The following is a 21,040-nucleotide window of genomic DNA, read 5'->3' on the forward strand; positions in this document are numbered from 1 at the left end:
CATCCTTACCACCAAGGTGGTGCATCTTGTACATTGTTTCTCTCTTCACCTTTTCGAACTTAGAGTTCCACACAAATTCAAACAGCATTCTCTGTAATCTTCTCGCAGTAAGGTCACTTGGGGGATAAACATAACTGAGATATAACATGACAGGAAGCAGAAGGGCCTTAATAATTAAAACTTTACCTTCGATTGTTAATTTTCTTAATTTCCAAAAGTCAATCTTCTTTTGTATTTTGTCCCTTACTCCATCCCAGCTCTTCATTCCATCATTCTGTTGATCAAAAATCACGCCCAGAATTTTAATCTTCTCTGACTGCATCGGGAGATCAGGGATGGACACATCCGCCCAATTGCCACGGACAAAACAATCACATTTCTCAATGTTTAACTTAAAACCTGAGGCTTCACAAAAAAAATTGGTCGTTCTTATAGCTCTCCTGAGAGCGGCAGGTGATGAACAAAAAATAGTAATATCATCCATGTAGCCCATTACCTTCACATCTCTTCCATGTCCTCCAGGGATAGGGACACCTTTAATCACTTTATCCTCTCGTAGCATAGATAAAAGAGGCTCTATTGCACATATAAATAGCACTGGGGACAAAGGGCAGCCTTGCTTCACACCTGAATGCAAAAACACTTCATTAGACAAAAATCCATTGATTAAAATTTTACTAAAAGAGTTCTTATATAAAAGTGCCACTTGCTTGATAAAAATTTCAGGGAAGCCCATTTTTTTTAAAACCAACCATAAAAAACAATGAGAGACACGATCAAAAGCCTTTTGAAAATCCAACGATAAAATTGCTAAGTCTTGCTTCCTGGATTGCTGGTACCATATGACATCGCGGATGGTATTGAGATGCTCCGCAACTCCTCTTCCTGGCACCCCACATACCTGGTCTTCATAAATAACTTTGGATAAAACTTTTTTAAAACGGTTCACTAAAATTTTGGACATCAACTTGTAATCAACATTCAACAGTGTGATTGGTCTCCAGTTTGCCAGATGGGATTTGGCTCCTTTTTTAAAAATCAGGGAGACCAGACCACTTCTCCAAGATATAGGCAGGATATCACACTTAAAAGCTTCTTTGATTACTAAAAACAAGTCGGGTTTTAAAAAATTCCAAAATTCACGATAAAATTCAACAGGCAAACCGTCAGAACCAGGGGTTTTCCCATAGGAAAAACTTTTGATAGCAGCATCTACTTCCGACAAGGTGACTTCAGTGCATAACAATTCTTGGTCTTCGCGGCTCAGACTATTTTTTAATGAATTAAGGGCATCTTCAGTAAAAGACTGGTCTATAGTTTTCTCATTAAAAAGCTGCTGATAAAACTGGTGAGCTTGGTTGAGCATACCTTCAGTTGTAGTTTCACCCTCTAATTCTGTTATCATTTCCTTAGCAGCAACTACTTTTTTAAAAAAAAATCTTGAGCACTTTTCATTTTTCTCCATCACTTCAATTTTTGAGTTATAAATTATTTCCTTACCCTTCGACTCTATACTCTTTTTAATTTCTTTTTTTGTTGCTTCAATTAAATCGTCCATTTCAAGTCCCACATCTCTTAGTTGATAACAGGTCTGCAATTTAGTAATAAGCCTTTTATGCCAAGCGGACTTTTCTCTTGCATTGGCTATGCTGACCTTGATAAAAAAACTTTTTATCTTCATCTTGCTGTATTCCCACCATTCTAGCAGAGTTAAAAATTTTTGTTGTTTTGTTCTTAAATAATTAAAAAACGCTTTAAAATCTGTTCTTACCTTAGGATCTTGTAACAATGTTGTATTTAGCCTCCAAACTCCTCTTGCCTTGACAAGCCCAGGTAATTCTAACTCTGATAGCAACATCTTATGATCTGAAAAAATGTTTGGGATTAAGACAACAGATTTGACATTCACATATTGGGACATGAAAATAAAATCAATACGAGATTTAGAAGAAGAGTTCTCCCAAGTATAACCGGGATCATTACTACGGATCTCTTTCCAGGAGTCTCTAAGAAAAAAATCAGTTAACAAATCCTTTAGTTGTTTCTCTGTTTTGTCTTTTTTAGGAACGGTGGAACTCCCGCTTCTCCCTTCACCAGGCAAGACACAATTGAAATCCCCACAGAACATCAGAGGCGATGAACCAGGTAGGTAATATTGCACATCTTCAAACAACTGATGTCTCTCTTCCTTCACCGGAGAAGCATAAATGTTCAAAAGTCTAAAGTCCACACCTTTAAAACTAACATTTAAGAAAAGAGCACGTCCAGAAGAAATGTCCACAAAAGAGTTGATTTTAAAGTCATGCGACCTAAACAGCACTCCAATGCCAGAGGAACGATTTTCATTATCTCCGGACCAGATAGAGGGCCCATGAGGCCAATCTTTTCTTAAATCTGCATAATTCATATCAAAGTCAATGTTACATTCTTGCAAACAAAAGACATCACAGTCCACTGTTGACAGGTAGGAAAACAAAGCAGCCCTTCTTGTAGAGCCCCTTATACTCCTCACATTGAGCGAGGCTACTTTAATTGATGAGGTCATGATAGGATAGTTCAGGTCACACTACTGTCAGAATCAGACATAAAGCCCACCGATGTTAACGGGCTCTGCACTTCTGAGTCCGAAAAAGAAATGTTTATAGGGTCTGAAGGCCTTGGCTCCTCAGGAGGGGCAGCGGGAGCCATTGGCTTGTATTGCAGAAGACTTGGTTTTAATGGACACTTCTTGGAAGTCTCCCTGGCCACATTCTCATCAGACCTATCATCTGTTTTCCTTTTCCTACGAGTTTCCAGCTCCATTGCTTCTTCCTCCGAGCTAAATGTCCCGATTTCAGCAGAGGGACTCCCCTCCACCACCATATCACCCGGATCAGAATCAGCAGCCCAGTCCTTAGATGAAGCTTCCCTCCTCTCAGGACGGACAGGTTTCTCAGCTGGAGGTTTCTGCATAGACGTGGGCTTATGCACAGCAGGAATAGGAGAACTGGCAGGTTTTCCCTGTGCAGCAGGCACTGAAGTGCTTGTGGACCCGCCTACAGGGGGTTGTGTTCGCACAGTAGATACAGGAGCACCGGTGGGACCCCCCTTAGCAGCAGGAGCAGGAGGGTTGGTTGGCTTCCTCTGTGCAGCAGGTGCAGACGTACCACCTGATGTACTAGAAGGCTTGGTCTGTGGAGCAGGTACTGGAGAGCTAGAAGACTGCCCCCGCGCTGTAGACGCACCCGCAGGAGCAGGAACAGCAGAGGGTTGCCTCTGCCCCCCGGGAGCAGATGGAGGCACACGGGCAGGTTGCTTTGCCAGCGTTTCAGCATAGGTTTCCGCCTTTTTCTTCAAAGGACACTCCCGGAAGGAGTGACCTGGGACCCGGCAGATGTTGCACACCATCTCATTGGTACAGTCCATTGTGGCATGTCCATGCTTGTAGCACTTCTTACAGATTGCCACCTCCTCCTTGCAGTTCTCATAAGTGTGACCGAAACACATGCATTTCCGGCAGAAGAGGGGCATGTCCGGGTAGAAGAGGCGCCCCCGCTCCCTACCGATCAGGAAACTTGACGGAGGATGACGCTGACCACCAATGCCATTTGGATCTTCACAAAATTTAACAAAAAATTTATGCTTTCCCGTCCAGAGGTTTTCCTCATTCATGACCTTGTGGGAATACCGCAGTTCTGGGAAATAGTTTTGAAGAAAGCAAATAATATTAACTAAGGGAACATGAGGGTTGCTCATCTGAACCACGAGCGGCTTCTCTCCACCGGAGTAAAGGATGACAAAGGTGAGTCCTTTAAGATCCTCATCTGAAAGGTGCAGGTGAATCTGGCGGAAGAGGTTCTGGCACGCATACTCCGACTCCAGAGTCAAAGTGAAGGAACCGGGGCGATCTTGAAGGGCCAGGATGTCTTCCCTCTTTACTCCTAGGATCTCCCGCAGCACTCTCCTCACGAAAAACTTCAAGGTCATCTTCTCCTTGGATGCATCGTCCACTTCGATCTTGAAAGAGTTCTTGATGCGAAGGTCACCAGCTCTGGCATAGCGCACTGCGGCCGCTACTGCTGATGCCATCTTCAAAAGGTAGATAGGGTCGATCGCCTTCTTGGTTTCTTTGCGTATCTGCCCCCTAAAGCAGCATGAGGCTTAAGACGGCTTTTACACCGCCGATGCCTCAAGGCCAAGGGCACGATTGGCTTAGAATCCTTCTGGCAAGATGTGGTATCTTAGCCAAAAGGCCGAGAAGCGATAACCAGAATTGGTTTCAAACTACGGAGCCACCCAAGGATCCTGAAAAGTCCATTTGTGGAGATGAGCTCCTGGACTCCCGTTAAGAAGACATGTTGTCAACCTCTAGATCCCTTACATGCCTGCACTTTTCGGCTTGCTGCTGCTGCAATCCACGCGTTTTAGATCTGCATAACTCCACCTCTTTAAACACAGCACCTTCACCCCCTGCTGTTCCCACCCGCCTCAACACCGTTGGAAGGGAGGAGAACCAATTAAGGCGGGGGGTGGGGTGGAACGAGCAGCTGTCTACCCTTAGCAGGAGAGCTCCTGATTACATACCTCTCCTGCTGCTGCTGCTGGCTGTCCAGCAGCAGACTGAAGGTGGCTGCTGCTGTGCACAGGTATATAAAGGCTCAGAGCCTATTATGACACGCGCAGCCAGCGTTCCATTGCCACATTCCATCTACTGCAGGCAGGATACCTGGCTGGCTGAATGTCGCTGAGAAGCTCACAGAGACCGCCATAAGCAACAGTTTAACAGAATGCCACAGACTAATCAACCAAACTTTTTGGGTTGGGTTCTCTTTTATAGTCTGCAGGCATTAAATGAAAGAAGTCAGTGTTCCAGCAGAAGGAGACAACGTTTCAGAAAAGGCATTGTAGCAAACCAAAAAAGAAATTTTAAGCGCAGCAGAGTAACCAGCGCACATACCTGTTAGCTCAGGTGAGTTTAAAAGGCTGCTGTTGATAACAAGGGCATTTGCTAAATAGATGGTGTGTGTGCAACAATATACTGAAAGGTCAATTATATTGTGCAGCTTATCTCACCACCTGTAGTTATTTAGGTGAAAGCTCCAAAATGCTTGCCTAATATGTCTGTTTATCCAAAAGGAAGTAAAAAGGGAGAGCTAGAAAGATAGCATTGCATCACATTACATGGCAATGCAATGCACAGTTGCTGAAGTTGAACCAAAATGAGCTTGTAATCTGGCTTCTGCAACTTTGAACATGAAAAATCCAATGAGGAGAAGAAAAGCAAAGCCAAAGAGTCCATCCCAAAATCTGACAAACAAGCAAAATGAACAAAAAACATTGAATTCAATTCTTTCTGATTTTAGAAACTGCATTAAAGAAGGGGTGCACCGGTCCTGGAGATACTGCAATACCAGGTCAATGCGTGGAGTGGACAGAGCAAGCTCTTTTTCCATCTCCCTGTTCTAAAAATCCATTTAATATATGGTCCCCAGATAGGGGACGTATCAGATATTAAACTGATAAGAACAGATACTACACTTGATCTTAGCCAAAAGGCCGAGAAGCGATAACCAGAATTGGTTTCAAACTACGGAGCCACCCAAGGATCCTGAAAAGTCCATTTGTGGAGATGAGCTCCTGGACTCCCGTTAAGAAGACATGTTGTCAACCTCTAGATCCCTTACATTCCTGCACTTTTCGGCTTGCTGCTGCTGCAATCCACGCGTTTTAGATCTGCATAACTCCACCTCTTTAAACACAGCACCTTCACCCCCTGCTGTTCCCACCCGCCTCAACACCGTTGGAAGGGAGGAGAACCAATTAAGGCGGGGGGTGGGGTGGAACGAGCAGCTGTCTACCCTTAGCAGGAGGGCTCCTGATTACATACCTCTCCTGCTGCTGCTGCTGCTGGCTGTCCAGCAGCAGACTGAAGGTGGCTGCTGCTGTGCACAGGTATATAAAGGCTCAGAGCCTATTATGACACGCGCAGCCAGCGTTCCATTGCCACATTCCATCTACTGCAGGCAGGATACCTGGCTGGCTGAATGTCGCTGAGAAGCTCACAGAGACCGCCATAAGCAACAGTTTAACAGAATGCCACAGACTAATCAACCAAACTTTTTGGGTTGGGTTCTCTTTTATAGTCTGCAGGCATTAAATGAAAGAAGTCAGTGTTCCAGCAGAAGGAGACAACGTTTCAGAAAAGGCATTGTAGCAAACCAAAAAAGAAATTTTAAGCGCAGCAGAGTAACCAGCGCACATACCTGTTAGCTCAGGTGAGTTTAAAAGGCTGCTGTTGATAACAAGGGCATTTGCTAAATAGATGGTGTGTGTGCAACAATATACTGAAAGGTCAATTATATTGTGCAGCTTATCTCACCACCTGTAGTTATTTAGGTGAAAGCTCCAAAATGCTTGCCTAATATGTCTGTTTATCCAAAAGGAAGTAAAAAGGGAGAGCTAGAAAGATAGCATTGCATCACATTACATGGCAATGCAATGCACAGTTGCTGAAGTTGAACCAAAATGAGGTTGTAATCTGGCTTCTGCAACTTTGAACATGAAAAATCCAATGAGGAGAAGAAAAGCAAAGCCAAAGAGTCCATCCCAAAATCTGACAAACAAGCAAAATGAACAAAAAACATTGAATTCAATTCTTTCTGATTTTAGAAACTGCATTAAAGAAGGGGTGCACCGGTCCTGGAGATACTGCAATACCAGGTCAATGCGTGGAGTGGACAGAGCAAGCTCTTTTTCCATCTCCCTGTTCTAAAAATCCATTTAATATATGGTCCCCAGATAGGGGACGTATCAGATATTAAACTGATAAGAACAGATACTACACTTGATCTTAGCCAAAAGGCCAAGAAGCGATAACCAGAATTGGTTTCAAACTACGGAGCCACCCAAGGATCCTGAAAAGTCCATTTGTGGAGATGAGCTCCTGGACTCCCGTTAAGAAGACATGTTGTCAACCTCTAGATCCCTTACATGCCTGCACTTTTCGGCTTGCTGCTGCTGCAATCCACGCGTTTTAGATCTGCATAACTCCACCTCTTTAAACACAGCACCTTCACCCCCTGCTGTTCCCACCCGCCTCAACACCGTTGGAAGGGAGGAGAACCAATTAAGGCGGGGGGTGGGGTGGAACGAGCAGCTGTCTACCCTTAGCAGGAGGGCTCCTGATTACATACCTCTCCTGCTGCTGCTGCTGCTGGCTGTCCAGCAGCAGACTGAAGGTGGCTGCTGCTGTGCACAGGTATATAAAGGCTCAGAGCCTATTATGACACGCGCAGCCAGCGTTCCATTGCCACATTCCATCTACTGCAGGCAGGATACCTGGCTGGCTGAATGTCGCTGAGAAGCTCACAGAGACCGCCATAAGCAACAGTTTAACAGAATGCCACAGACTAATCAACCAAACTTTTTGGGTTGGGTTCTCTTTTATAGTCTGCAGGCATTAAATGAAAGAAGTCAGTGTTCCAGCAGAAGGAGACAACGTTTCAGAAAAGGCATTGTAGCAAACCAAAAAAGAAATTTTAAGCGCAGCAGAGTAACCAGCGCACATACCTGTTAGCTCAGGTGAGTTTAAAAGGCTGCTGTTGATAACAAGGGCATTTGCTAAATAGATGGTGTGTGTGCAACAATATACTGAAAGGTCAATTATATTGTGCAGCTTATCTCACCACCTGTAGTTATTTAGGTGAAAGCTCCAAAATGCTTGCCTAATATGTCTGTTTATCCAAAAGGAAGTAAAAAGGGAGAGCTAGAAAGATAGCATTGCATCACATTACATGGCAATGCAATGCACAGTTGCTGAAGTTGAACCAAAATGAGCTTGTAATCTGGCTTCTGCAACTTTGAACATGAAAAATCCAATGAGGAGAAGAAAAGCAAAGCCAAAGAGTCCATCCCAAAATCCGACAAACAAGCAAAATGAACAAAAAACATTGAATTCAATTCTTTCTGATTTTAGAAACTGCATTAAAGAAGGGGTGCACCGGTCCTGGAGATACTGCAATACCAGGTCAATGCGTGGAGTGGACAGAGCAAGCTCTTTTTCCATCTCCCTGTTCTAAAAATCCATTTAATATATGGTCCCCAGATAGGGGACGTATCAGATATTAAACTGATAAGAACAGATACTACACTTGATCTTAGCCAAAAGGCCGAGAAGCGATAACCAGAATTGGTTTCAAACTACGGAGCCACCCAAGGATCCTGAAAAGTCCATTTGTGGAGATGAGCTCCTGGACTCCCGTTAAGAAGACATGTTGTCAACCTCTAGATCCCTTACATGCCTGCACTTTTCGGCTTGCTGCTGCTGCAATCCACGCGTTTTAGATCTGCATAACTCCACCTCTTTAAACACAGCACCTTCACCCCCTGCTGTTCCCACCCGCCTCAACACCGTTGGAAGGGAGGAGAACCAATTAAGGCGGGGGGTGGGGTGGAACGAGCAGCTGTCTACCCTTAGCAGGAGGGCTCCTGATTACATACCTCTCCTGCTGCTGCTGCTGCTGGCTGTCCAGCAGCAGACTGAAGGTGGCTGCTGCTGTGCACAGGTATATAAAGGCTCAGAGCCTATTATGACACGCGCAGCCAGCGTTCCATTGCCACATTCCATCTACTGCAGGCAGGATACCTGGCTGGCTGAATGTCGCTGAGAAGCTCACAGAGACCGCCATAAGCAACAGTTTAACAGAATGCCACAGACTAATCAACCAAACTTTTTGGGTTGGGTTCTCTTTTATAGTCTGCAGGCATTAAATGAAAGAAGTCAGTGTTCCAGCAGAAGGAGACAACGTTTCAGAAAAGGCATTGTAGCAAACCAAAAAAGAAATTTTAAGCGCAGCAGAGTAACCAGCGCACATACCTGTTAGCTCAGGTGAGTTTAAAAGGCTGCTGTTGATAACAAGGGCATTTGCTAAATAGATGGTGTGTGTGCAACAATATACTGAAAGGTCAATTATATTGTGCAGCTTATCTCACCACCTGTAGTTATTTAGGTGAAAGCTCCAAAATGCTTGCCTAATATGTCTGTTTATCCAAAAGGAAGTAAAAAGGGAGAGCTAGAAAGATAGCATTGCATCACATTACATGGCAATGCAATGCACAGTTGCTGAAGTTGAACCAAAATGAGCTTGTAATCTGGCTTCTGCAACTTTGAACATGAAAAATCCAATGAGGAGAAGAAAAGCAAAGCCAAAGAGTCCATCCCAAAATCCGACAAACAAGCAAAATGAACAAAAAACATTGAATTCAATTCTTTCTGATTTTAGAAACTGCATTAAAGAAGGGGTGCACCGGTCCTGGAGATACTGCAATACCAGGTCAATGCGTGGAGTGGACAGAGCAAGCTCTTTTTCCATCTCCCTGTTCTAAAAATCCATTTAATATATGGTCCCCAGATAGGGGACGTATCAGATATTAAACTGATAAGAACAGATTTTTTTGATTGAATATATCTTTTATTAGCACAAAAAATAAGTTAACAGACAGTGTACAGTGCCGCAGCCCAGTACACACAGAATTCTACATCATATTTACATAGCATGAGGATACGACGCACTAACTAGACACATCACACCCCTATGCTACACAAAACACTCAATCTGAAAGAAAAAGCATGTCAATCAATACAGTACGACAAACCGTGATAAGGGATGGGGATTGGGAAAAAGGGGATGGGGAGGGGAAAATCACAGGCCCGAAGCTTTATTGAAAGACAAGACACATAAGGGGAGAGGGGGAGGAGGGGTTTAGTCCTCGTCCTCGTCCTCCGGACCGTCCATGATGGATTAGTCTCTGAGCAGGCTGTGGATCAGCCTGCGGCAGTCCTGGATGGACATCCTCTCCCTCCTCAAGATGAGCCGGTTCCTGGCGACCCAAACGGCATCCTTGAAGCAGTTCATAAGGCGCCAAGCCTCCTGGATGGCTCCGACGGTATGAACCCCAGGGAAGAGTCCGTAAAGCACAGAATGGTGCGATAGGCTCGCCCTGGGGACAGAGTTCCTCAGGTCGTCCTCAAGTGCAGTCAATAGGCGCTGTGCAAATCCGCAGTCCCAAAAAGTGTGCAAAGATGTTTCCTCCACGAAGGGGCACCTTGGGCAGTACCGGGTCTTGCACAGGTTCCGGGCATGCATGAATGACCGGACGGGCAGTCCGCCCTGAATCGCCATCCACGACAAGTCCTTGTGCCCGTTGGTCAGCCTGTCAGACGACACATTTGTCCACACAGTCTCCAGCGTGTCCTGGTGAAGTCCTGTGATGTTCTCCACGTCATCCTTGGCTCTGATTAGCTTGTGGATAGTTTTGGGCTTCCACAAGTCGGGCTTGAGTCCCTCCAGTTGATGCTCCCCCACAAATCGAACGACGTCTCCGTAGAACCATGGCGTCGTCCAGTTGTAGGGGAAGGAGCTGTCCCACTTGTCCCAGCCGAGTCGCCTCCAAAGAGGAAGCAGGAAGAAGCGAGACATGGACCTGCCCGCGGAGCCATTCTTGACTTGCAAAGTCCGGCGGACACAATCACACACAAAAGAGGATCGCAGGAGGGTGGGGATATCTGGAACGCCCTTCCCACCCTTGCGAGGCTCCTTGTACATGACGGCCCGCCTGACTCTGTCCATCTTGGATCCCCAGACAAAGTGAAACACTGTCCTGGTAATGGCCCTGCACACAGTGACGTGTGGGGGCCAGGCCTGCGCCGTGTACTGCAAGACGGGCAGGACCTCATTACGCAGGATGAGTGCCTTACCCTCACAAGTGAGGTGTCTGAGGCTCCAGAGTCCGATCCGTTGCTTCACCTTGGCCAAGCGTTCTTGCCAGGACTTGAGGGCCGCTCCTTCCTTCCCGAACCAGACTCCCAGCACCTTGAGGAAATCCGGTTGAATGTTGAAGGGGAAGGGGGCGGAGGAGGCCGGCTGCCAATCCCCGAAGAGCATGGCTTCCGACTTCCTGCAGTTGACTTTGGCCCCTGAAGCCCGGCCGAACCTCTCACACGTCTGGACGAGGGCGTCGACTGAACCACGATCAGCGCAGAAGACGGTGACGTCGTCCATGTAGAGCGAGCACTTGACCTCGTGTCGTCCCGGACCCGGTGCGGTGATCCCTCTGATCTCTCCATTCTGCCGGATAGCCTCTGCGAAGAGTTCTATAACACAAACAAAAAGAAGAGGTGATAGAGGGCAGCCTTGTCTGACCCCAGAGAGGACAGGGAAGGGGTCAGTCTTCCAGCCGTTCACCAACACCGAGCTGTGGATATCAAAATACATCAGACGGACATACGAACAAAACATGTTACCCAAACCTAACCGGTGCAGAGCTCGGCCCATGAACTCGTGGGAAACCCGGTCGAAGGCCTTCTCCTGATCCAAGGAGACCAGGGCCGCGTGTGCGCGGCGGACCTTGATGTACTCGACCGTGTCCCGCATGAGAGCGAGGCTGTCTGCGATGCGACGTCCAGGGATGCCGCAGGTCTGGTCCGGGTGGATGATCCGTCCGATGACCGTCTTAAGTCGTGTCGCCATCGTCTTGGCCAGGATCTTGTAGTCCACGTTGAGCAGAGTGATGGGACGCCAATTCCTCAGGTCGCACCTCTCTCCCTTCCGCTTGTACAGGATCGTGACCATTCCTTCCCTCAAAGATGGAGGCATTCTACCCTCCACCACCATCTCCTCGTACAGGTCCAACAGGTCCGGACAGATGAGGTCTCCCAGCGCTACATAGAGCTCCGCTGGAAGACCATCACTGACCGGGGTCCTGCCGGTCCTAAAGGATTTAGCGGCAGAGAGCAATTCGCCCACCATCAGAGGTTTGTCCAAGGCTGCCGTGCCTGCAGGATCAAGATGGTTAGTGATACCTGACAGGAACTTATCAGCAGCGTCGGGGTCGGTAGTCTTGTGGGAGTAGAGTTCGCTGTAGAAGTCGCTGACGACCCTCATCACGTCCTCCTTCCCACGTCGCATGTTTCCGCTCTCGTCTCGCAGCTCGTTCAGGGGCGTGTGACCGGCATGAAGTTTCCTGAAAAAGAATGAGTTACATTTCTCACCCTTCTCCAGATTCTCCACTTTGGAACGGAAGATGATTCGCTTGGACTCCTCCTCAAAGTGCCTTTTCAGGCTCTTCTTGGTCTCCTCCAGCTCCTCCCTCACGTCCCAGCCGCAGTGAAGAAGGTCCTGCAGCGACCGCAGCTCGCGCTGCAGCCCTCTGAAGTCCCTCCTCTTCTCACACGCCTGTTGTCGACCCTTGGCCTGAAAGAAACAGCGAAACTCAAGTTTAACATATTCCCACCAATCAGAGACTGTTTGGAAGCTACCCTTGTAGGACTGCCACATTGCGTAGGCTGCTCTCAGCTCCTCCACGACTTCATCCTGAGCCAGCAGAGCACAATTCAGCTTCCAGGAGCCGGGGCCGGACGGAAAACCGTCGCCGAGGACACCTTGTAAGTGAATGGCTCTGTGGTCGGAGAAGAAGCAGGAGACCATCGAGTGCCTACTCTGCCTGACTGCCCGAGAGGTGAACACAAAGTCAATCCTGGAGCGGAGTGAGCCATCGGGTCGGCTCCACGAATAGTTCGTGGAGCCTCTCCCCATGGAGCCCACCACGTCCTGAAGAGAGGCCTCGGTTACCATCTCGATGAGCAGCTTGGACGTGATGTCCAACTTGACAGATGTGCCAGAACTACGACCGTCCTCCTCGATGGGGCAGTTGAAATCCCCGGCCATCACTAAGGTCCTGGTGGTGGCAAGCTGAAGCCGCAGGGTCTGGAAAAGCTCCAAACGCTCATTCTTCAGTGGGGACGCATACACGTTGATGAACCTGACAGGTTCTCCCGCCCAGTTGCCATCTACAACAAGAGCCCTGCCGCAGATGAGCTCCTGGACGGACTCAAGCGTGAATGCGCCCCCCCTGATCAGAATTGCGACCCCCGCAGACTTGCAGTCACCCCCACCGGACCAGTAGGATGGACCGTGGGACCACTCCCTGGCCAGATGTTTGAAGGACCTAGAGGAGGGAAGGGAACATTCCTGCAACATATAAACATCACACAACTGGGAAGTAAGGAAGGCATAAATAGTCTGACGTCTGAACTTGTCCTTGATGCTCCTGACATTAATGGAAAATAAGTTAATATTAGCCATCATGTAGGGAAAAAAGAAAAAGTTAGCGCAGGCAATACACCTTAGTTACCACTCCGGTCGGGTGGTCCCTCGTCGGTGTTGACTGCTGGTGACGGGATCACCAGCAGGCCCTCTTCCTCCATCTGGTCAAGCAGCGCGGCCTCGATCTCGGCGACCACCAGTTCCTCCTCTTCTGGCTCGGCCACCAGGGTCTCAACCATGTGCTCCATCTCTTCTGGCTCAGGGAGGGTATCCTCCTTTTCGCCTACGAAATCCAGAATCTTCTTTTTGGAGGATTCAGTAGCAGGGCTGTCCTCCACCTTCCTCTTTCCCCGGGTTGGAACTGGGGAGACAAGAAGGGGAAAATCCTCCTCGGAATAGATAGCGGTGGGTGGAGGAAAGGTTAATTCCACCGCTACCATGGTCTGGGGAGGGAGAGTGGCTGCCGGGGCAGGGGAAAGGACACCTGCTGAGGAGTAGGGGGAGGAGGAAGAGGAAGTGGAATCCTCAGCAGGGGTGGCCGGGGTGGGGGGGGATTGGACGGGGGTGGCAGGGGGAGGGATCGAGAGAGGGGTGACAGAACTCTTACCCTCCTTTGACTTTTTCTTCTGCTTCGGAGCTGCTGGGACCGTCGCTGGGGCTTTGGCCACCGACTCCTTGACCGCTTTGGCCTTGGTCGTCTCGGCCTTGGCCGCTGGGGCCTTGGTCGTCGCGTCCTTGACCTTCACAGGCCTGGTCGTCGGGGCCTTGTCCTCCGTAGCTGGGGTCGTCGCAACCACCGATGCCCAGGATCTCTCACGCCTGGGGCAATCCTTGTACAGATGAGCCGCCAGCCCACACAGGTTGCAGGACGTCTTCTTCGGGCAGTCCTTCGAGCTGTGTCCCGTCACTCGACAAATCCTGCAGGCATCCTCCTTGCAGTCCTTCATCTCGTGGCCGTTCTTGCCGCATCTCCTGCAGTTCCGCGGCATGTCCGGGTAATAGATGAGGCCGTAGGAGTTGCCCAGGGAGAATGTCGGGGGCAGGTGCCGAAGTCCGTCTGAGTACGCCAGGTCCCTGTGAAGTCTAACGGTCACCGACCACTTACCTGTCCAGAAGCCGAGTCCATTCAGGATGTGAGAGGGTTCCTTCACAACCAAACAGAAGCGTCTCAGGAAGGTACAGATGTCTTGGCCTGGGGTGTGCGGGTTGCGCATGGAGACCGTGATCCTCCTTTCATCCCTCTGGATAGGGCAGCTACCTGTAAAGGCAGAGAAAGAATTATCCGGTCCTTTTGCGCTTACCATTTCCCAGAACCTCCTGCAGGTGTTCACAGTGGCGAAGGTGACGAAGAAGATCCCCGTCAAGAAGGTCTGGATGCTGAGGGTGTCCGACCTGGAGAAGCCTCGATCCAGCAGCATCTTCTGGCAGAACACGTCCGAGGACATGTCCGGCACCCTCCCATCCACTTCCTTCAGCTTCAGGGCCACCGTCTGCCGCATCCATGGCTCCAGGGCTGGAGCTTCGTGGCGGGGCTTCTGGGGTCCCTTCTGCTGGCCAGTCGTGGAGGCAGAGTCCTTGGGGTCAGAATCGGCTCCTGGCTGGGCCCTCCTGGCTGTCCCCAGCTCCAGGCTCTTCTTTTCGGCCTTCCTCGCAGCGCTTGCCATGGCTTTCCTCCTGCAGTTACTTCTTGGAGCTGGATCTGGAACTCTTCCCGGAATGGGTGGAGCTATGCAGATTCTTCTCCCGTCGTGTTCTGGACAAATTCCCCGAAAGGTCTTTGTCTCGATGATTTTCTTCCTCGAAGATTCCACAGGACAGCCCGATTCTTCTCCGAGTCTTCGTCTTCTTCTGGATTCTTTAGAGCTTCTTCCTCCCACCGATATCCGCCTTCGTTCTCCGATGTCAGCTGGGCTCCGAAGCTCTTCTCCTTCCGAGTTCGATCGCTCTCGTCAAGTGTAGATCGTAGCTCTTGTGTTTTTAAAAGAACAGATTTTTTGATTGAAGCTGCATCCAAGGCACTGAAAAATGTGACCGAAGTCACACCAAAACAGCGCACGAGGCGAGGATTCATGTGGACCCTTCCCGGAGGAGAGGGTCCCCAATAAACCATCCCCATCCCTCCGAGCCAGAAGGCCACAGCGAGGGTCAGGGATCTCCGATGCTCTCCCTAGCCGAAGCCGGAGAAGAGACGTTTTCGTGCTCCCAGCTTCCATCTAGGCTGCCACCCTAGTGGAGCTGGAGCCTGTGTTGGTTTCTCAGCCCAAAGCTGACCGGACCTCCGACCGGGTTTATAAAAATTCCCCTTCCTAGCCCGGAGGCCAGGAATAGGGGGGGTTGCTCAGAAAGTATGATTGGCAAAGGTGCGGCGTGCTACGAAGCCAAGTCTTTCTGGGGTTCCCAGTCCCAGTAAGCTTGGACTCCCACCAGGGCGCCTACTCCTGGGGCACATTGCTCCAAAGCCCTCACACTTACCCAGCCTAGTGACTTCGATCCTGGAGGGCCATGTTTTCCATCAGATAACTCTATGAGCCACCTGGCGTACTAACAAGTGCACCAAACCAGTGTGTAATATGCATCAATTTACTAGGGCAGCCCAAGGACAAAACTGCCTTTTCAAAAGATACTACACTTGATCTTAGCCAAAAGGCCGAGAAGCGATAACCAGAATTGGTTTCAAACTACGGAGCCACCCAAGGATCCTGAAAAGTCCATTTGTGGAGATGAGCTCCTGGACTCCCGTTAAGAAGACATGTTGTCAACCTCTAGATCCCTTACATGCCTGCACTTTTCGGCTTGCTGCTGCTGCAATCCACGCGTTTTAGATCTGCATAACTCCACCTCTTTAAACACAGCACCTTCACCCCCTGCTGTTCCCACCCGCCTCAACACCGTTGGAAGGGAGGAGAACCAATTAAGGCGGGGGGTGGGGTGGAACGAGCAGCTGTCTACCCTTAGCAGGAGGGCTCCTGATTACATACCTCTCCTGCTGCTGCTGCTGCTGGCTGTCCAGCAGCAGACTGAAGGTGGCTGCTGCTGTGCACAGGTATATAAAGGCTCAGAGCCTATTATGACACGCGCAGCCAGCGTTCCATTGCCACATTCCATCTACTGCAGGCAGGATACCTGGCTGGCTGAATGTCGCTGAGAAGCTCACAGAGACCGCCATAAGCAACAGTTTAACAGAATGCCACAGACTAATCAACCAAACTTTTTGGGTTGGGTTCTCTTTTATAGTCTGCAGGCATTAAATGAAAGAAGTCAGTGTTCCAGCAGAAGGAGACAACGTTTCAGAAAAGGCATTGTAGCAAACCAAAAAAGAAATTTTAAGCGCAGCAGAGTAACCAGCGCACATACCTGTTAGCTCAGGTGAGTTTAAAAGGCTGCTGTTGATAACAAGGGCATTTGCTAAATAGATGGTGTGTGTGCAACAATATACTGAAAGGTCAATTATATTGTGCAGCTTATCTCACCACCTGTAGTTATTTAGGTGAAAGCTCCAAAATGCTTGCCTAATATGTCTGTTTATCCAAAAGGAAGTAAAAAGGGAGAGCTAGAAAGATAGCATTGCATCACATTACATGGCAATGCAATGCACAGTTGCTGAAGTTGAACCAAAATGAGCTTGTAATCTGGCTTCTGCAACTTTGAACATGAAAAATCCAATGAGGAGAAGAAAAGCAAAGCCAAAGAGTCCATCCCAAAATCCGACAAACAAGCAAAATGAACAAAAAACATTGAATTCAATTCTTTCTGATTTTAGAAACTGCATTAAAGAAGGGGTGCACCGGTCCTGGAGATACTGCAATACCAGGTCAATGCGTGGAGTGGACAGAGCAAGCTCTTTTTCCATCTCCCTGTTCTAAAAATCCATTTAATATATGGTCCCCAGATAGGGGACGTATCAGATATTAAACTGATAAGAACAGATACTACACTTGATCTTAGCCAAAAGGCCGAGAAGCGATAACCAGAATTGGTTTCAAACTACGGAGCCACCCAAGGATCCTGAAAAGTCCATTTGTGGAGATGAGCTCCTGGACTCCCGTTAAGAAGACATGTTGTCAACCTCTAGATCCCTTACATGCCTGCACTTTTCGGCTTGCTGCTGCTGCAATCCACGCGTTTTAGATCTGCATAACTCCACCTCTTTAAACACAGCACCTTCACCCCCTGCTGTTCCCACCCGCCTCAACACCGTTGGAAGGGAGGAGAACCAATTAAGGCGGGGGGTGGGGTGGAACGAGCAGCTGTCTACCCTTAGCAGGAGGGCTCCTGATTACATACCTCTCCTGCTGCTGCTGCTGCTGGCTGTCCAGCAGCAGACTGAAGGTGGCTGCTGCTGTGCACAGGTATATAAAGGCTCAGAGCCTATTATGACACGCGCAGCCAGCGTTCCATTGCCACATTCCATCTACTGCAGGCAGGATACCTGGCTGGCTGAATGTCGCTGAGAAGCTCACAGAGACCGCCATAAGCAACAGTTTAACAGAATGCCACAGACTAATCAACCAAACTTTTTGGGTTGGGTTCTCTTTTATAGTCTGCAGGCATTAAATGAAAGAAGTCAGTGTTCCAGCAGAAGGAGACAACGTTTCAGAAAAGGCATTGTAGCAAACCAAAAAAGAAATTTTAAGCGCAGCAGAGTAACCAGCGCACATACCTGTTAGCTCAGGTGAGTTTAAAAGGCTGCTGTTGATAACAAGGGCATTTGCTAAATAGATGGTGTGTGTGCAACAATATACTGAAAGGTCAATTATATTGTGCAGCTTATCTCACCACCTGTAGTTATTTAGGTGAAAGCTCCAAAATGCTTGCCTAATATGTCTGTTTATCCAAAAGGAAGTAAAAAGGGAGAGCTAGAAAGATAGCATTGCATCACATTACATGGCAATGCAATGCACAGTTGCTGAAGTTGAACCAAAATGAGCTTGTAATCTGGCTTCTGCAACTTTGAACATGAAAAATCCAATGAGGAGAAGAAAAGCAAAGCCAAAGAGTCCATCCCAAAATCCGACAAACAAGCAAAATGAACAAAAAACATTGAATTCAATTCTTTCTGATTTTAGAAACTGCATTAAAGAAGGGGTGCACCGGTCCTGGAGATACTGCAATACCAGGTCAATGCGTGGAGTGGACAGAGCAAGCTCTTTTTCCATCTCCCTGTTCTAAAAATCCATTTAATATATGGTCCCCAGATAGGGGACGTATCAGATATTAAACTGATAAGAACAGATACTACACTTGATCTTAGCCAAAAGGCCGAGAAGCGATAACCAGAATTGGTTTCAAACTACGGAGCCACCCAAGGATCCTGAAAAGTCCATTTGTGGAGATGAGCTCCTGGACTCCCGTTAAGAAGACATGTTGTCAACCTCTAGATCCCTTACATGCCTGCACTTTTCGGCTTGCTGCTGCTGCAATCCACGCGTTTTAGATCTGCATAACTCCACCTCTTTAAACACAGCACCTTCACCCCCTGCTGTTCCCACCCGCCTCAACACCGTTGGAAGGGAGGAGAACCAATTAAGGCGGGGGGTGGGGTGGAACGAGCAGCTGTCTACCCTTAGCAGGAGGGCTCCTGATTACATACCTCTCCTGCTGCTGCTGCTGCTGGCTGTCCAGCAGCAGACTGAAGGTGGCTGCTGCTGTGCACAGGTATATAAAGGCTCAGAGCCTATTATGACACGCGCAGCCAGCGTTCCATTGCCACATTCCATCTACTGCAGGCAGGATACCTGGCTGGCTGAATGTCGCTGAGAAGCTCACAGAGACCGCCATAAGCAACAGTTTAACAGAATGCCACAGACTAATCAACCAAACTTTTTGGGTTGGGTTCTCTTTTATAGTCTGCAGGCATTAAATGAAAGAAGTCAGTGTTCCAGCAGAAGGAGACAACGTTTCAGAAAAGGCATTGTAGCAAACCAAAAAAGAAATTTTAAGCGCAGCAGAGTAACCAGCGCACATACCTGTTAGCTCAGGTGAGTTTAAAAGGCTGCTGTTGATAACAAGGGCATTTGCTAAATAGATGGTGTGTGTGCAACAATATACTGAAAGGTCAATTATATTGTGCAGCTTATCTCACCACCTGTAGTTATTTAGGTGAAAGCTCCAAAATGCTTGCCTAATATGTCTGTTTATCCAAAAGGAAGTAAAAAGGGAGAGCTAGAAAGATAGCATTGCATCACATTACATGGCAATGCAATGCACAGTTGCTGAAGTTGAACCAAAATGAGCTTGTAATCTGGCTTCTGCAACTTTGAACATGAAAAATCCAATGAGGAGAAGAAAAGCAAAGCCAAAGAGTCCATCCCAAAATCCGACAAACAAGCAAAATGAACAAAAAACATTGAATTCAATTCTTTCTGATTTTAGAAACTGCATTAAAGAAGGGGTGCACCGGTCCTGGAGATACTGCAATACCAGGTCAATGCGTGGAGTGGACAGAGCAAGCTCTTTTTCCATCTCCCTGTTCTAAAAATCCATTTAATATATGGTCCCCAGATAGGGGACGTATCAGATATTAAACTGATAAGAACAGATACTACACTTGATCTTAGCCAAAAGGCCGAGAAGCGATAACCAGAATTGGTTTCAAACTACGGAGCCACCCAAGGATCCTGAAAAGTCCATTTGTGGAGATGAGCTCCTGGACTCCCGTTAAGAAGACATGTTGTCAACCTCTAGATCCCTTACATGCCTGCACTTTTCGGCTTGCTGCTGCTGCAATCCACGCGTTTTAGATCTGCATAACTCCACCTCTTTAAACACAGCACCTTCACCCCCTGCTGTTCCCACCCGCCTCAACACCGTTGGAAGGGAGGAGAACCAATTAAGGCGGGGGGTGGGGTGGAACGAGCAGCTGTCTACCCTTAGCAGGAGGGCTCCTGATTACATACCTCTCCTGCTGCTGCTGCTGCTGGCTGTCCAGCAGCAGACTGAAGGTGGCTGCTGCTGTGCACAGGTATATAAAGGCTCAGAGCCTATTATGACACGCGCAGCCAGCGTTCCATTGCCACATTCCATCTACTGCAGGCAGGATACCTGGCTGGCTGAATGTCGCTGAGAAGCTCACAGAGACCGCCATAAGCAACAGTTTAACAGAATGCCACAGACTAATCAACCAAACTTTTTGGGTTGGGTTCTCTTTTATAGTCTGCAGGCATTAAATGAAAGAAGTCAGTGTTCCAGCAGAAGGAGACAACGTTTCAGAAAAGGCATTGTAGCAAACCAAAAAAGAAATTTTAAGCGCAGCAGAGTAACCAGCGCACATACCTGTTAGCTCAGGTGAGTTTAAAAGGCTGCTGTTGATAACAAGGGCATTTGCTAAATAGATGGTGTGTGTGCAACAATATACTGAAAGGTCAATTATATTGTGCAGCTTATCTCACCACCTGTAGTTATTTAGGTGAAAGCTCCAAAATGCTTGCCTAATATGTCTGTTTATCCAAAAGGAAGTAAAAAGGGAGAGCTAGAAAGATAGCATTGCATCACATTACATGGCAATGCAATGCACAGTTGCTGAAGTTGAACCAAAATGAGCTTGTAATCTGGCTTCTGCAACTTTGAACATGAAAAATCCAATGAGGAGAAGAAAAGCAAAGCCAAAGAGTCCATCCCAAAATCCGACAAACAAGCAAAATGAACAAAAAACATTGAATTCAATTCTTTCTGATTTTAGAAACTGCATTAAAGAAGGGGTGCACCGGTCCTGGAGATACTGCAATACCAGGTCAATGCGTGGAGTGGACAGAGCAAGCTCTTTTTCCATCTCCCTGTTCTAAAAATCCATTTAATATATGGTCCCCAGATAGGGGACGTATCAGATATTAAACTGATAAGAACAGATACTACACTTGATCTTAGCCAAAAGGCCGAGAAGCGATAACCAGAATTGGTTTCAAACTACGGAGCCACCCAAGGATCCTGAAAAGTCCATTTGTGGAGATGAGCTCCTGGAC

General features: G+C 47.9%; 8 non-coding genes and 1 pseudogene across 8 annotated transcripts; all 9 read right to left on the reverse strand.

The window, feature by feature from the left end:
• Positions 1-5,356: 5,356 nt before the first annotated feature.
• LOC141225267 (U2 spliceosomal RNA) lies at positions 5,357-5,547 on the reverse strand. Its single transcript, XR_012292543.1, has one exon. It is a non-coding gene; the product is annotated as a U2 spliceosomal RNA (small nuclear RNA).
• A 1,115-nt stretch (positions 5,548-6,662) lies between these two features.
• On the reverse strand, positions 6,663-6,853 carry LOC141225515 (U2 spliceosomal RNA). Its single transcript, XR_012292787.1, has one exon. It is a non-coding gene; the product is annotated as a U2 spliceosomal RNA (small nuclear RNA).
• Positions 6,854-7,968: 1,115 nt separating this feature from the next.
• Positions 7,969-8,159, reverse strand: LOC141225279 (U2 spliceosomal RNA). The gene has a single exon (XR_012292555.1). It is a non-coding gene; the product is annotated as a U2 spliceosomal RNA (small nuclear RNA).
• A 1,115-nt stretch (positions 8,160-9,274) lies between these two features.
• On the reverse strand, positions 9,275-9,468 carry LOC141225631 (U2 spliceosomal RNA). The gene has a single exon (XR_012292902.1). It is a non-coding gene; the product is annotated as a U2 spliceosomal RNA (small nuclear RNA).
• Positions 9,469-15,625: 6,157 nt separating this feature from the next.
• Positions 15,626-15,741, reverse strand: LOC141225143 (U2 spliceosomal RNA; annotated as a pseudogene).
• Positions 15,742-16,856: 1,115 nt separating this feature from the next.
• On the reverse strand, positions 16,857-17,047 carry LOC141225290 (U2 spliceosomal RNA). The gene has a single exon (XR_012292566.1). It is a non-coding gene; the product is annotated as a U2 spliceosomal RNA (small nuclear RNA).
• Positions 17,048-18,162: 1,115 nt separating this feature from the next.
• On the reverse strand, positions 18,163-18,353 carry LOC141225302 (U2 spliceosomal RNA). The gene has a single exon (XR_012292577.1). It is a non-coding gene; the product is annotated as a U2 spliceosomal RNA (small nuclear RNA).
• A 1,115-nt stretch (positions 18,354-19,468) lies between these two features.
• LOC141225313 (U2 spliceosomal RNA) lies at positions 19,469-19,659 on the reverse strand. Its single transcript, XR_012292588.1, has one exon. It is a non-coding gene; the product is annotated as a U2 spliceosomal RNA (small nuclear RNA).
• Positions 19,660-20,774: 1,115 nt separating this feature from the next.
• On the reverse strand, positions 20,775-20,965 carry LOC141225325 (U2 spliceosomal RNA). The gene has a single exon (XR_012292599.1). It is a non-coding gene; the product is annotated as a U2 spliceosomal RNA (small nuclear RNA).
• Positions 20,966-21,040: the final 75 nt, after the last annotated feature.

This window comes from Phyllobates terribilis, unplaced genomic scaffold (assembly GCF_046119375.1).
Source record: "Phyllobates terribilis strain yellow unplaced genomic scaffold, ASM4611937v1 Scaffold_404__1_contigs__length_1715579, whole genome shotgun sequence".
NCBI classification, from domain to species: Eukaryota; Metazoa; Chordata; class Amphibia; order Anura; family Dendrobatidae; genus Phyllobates; species Phyllobates terribilis.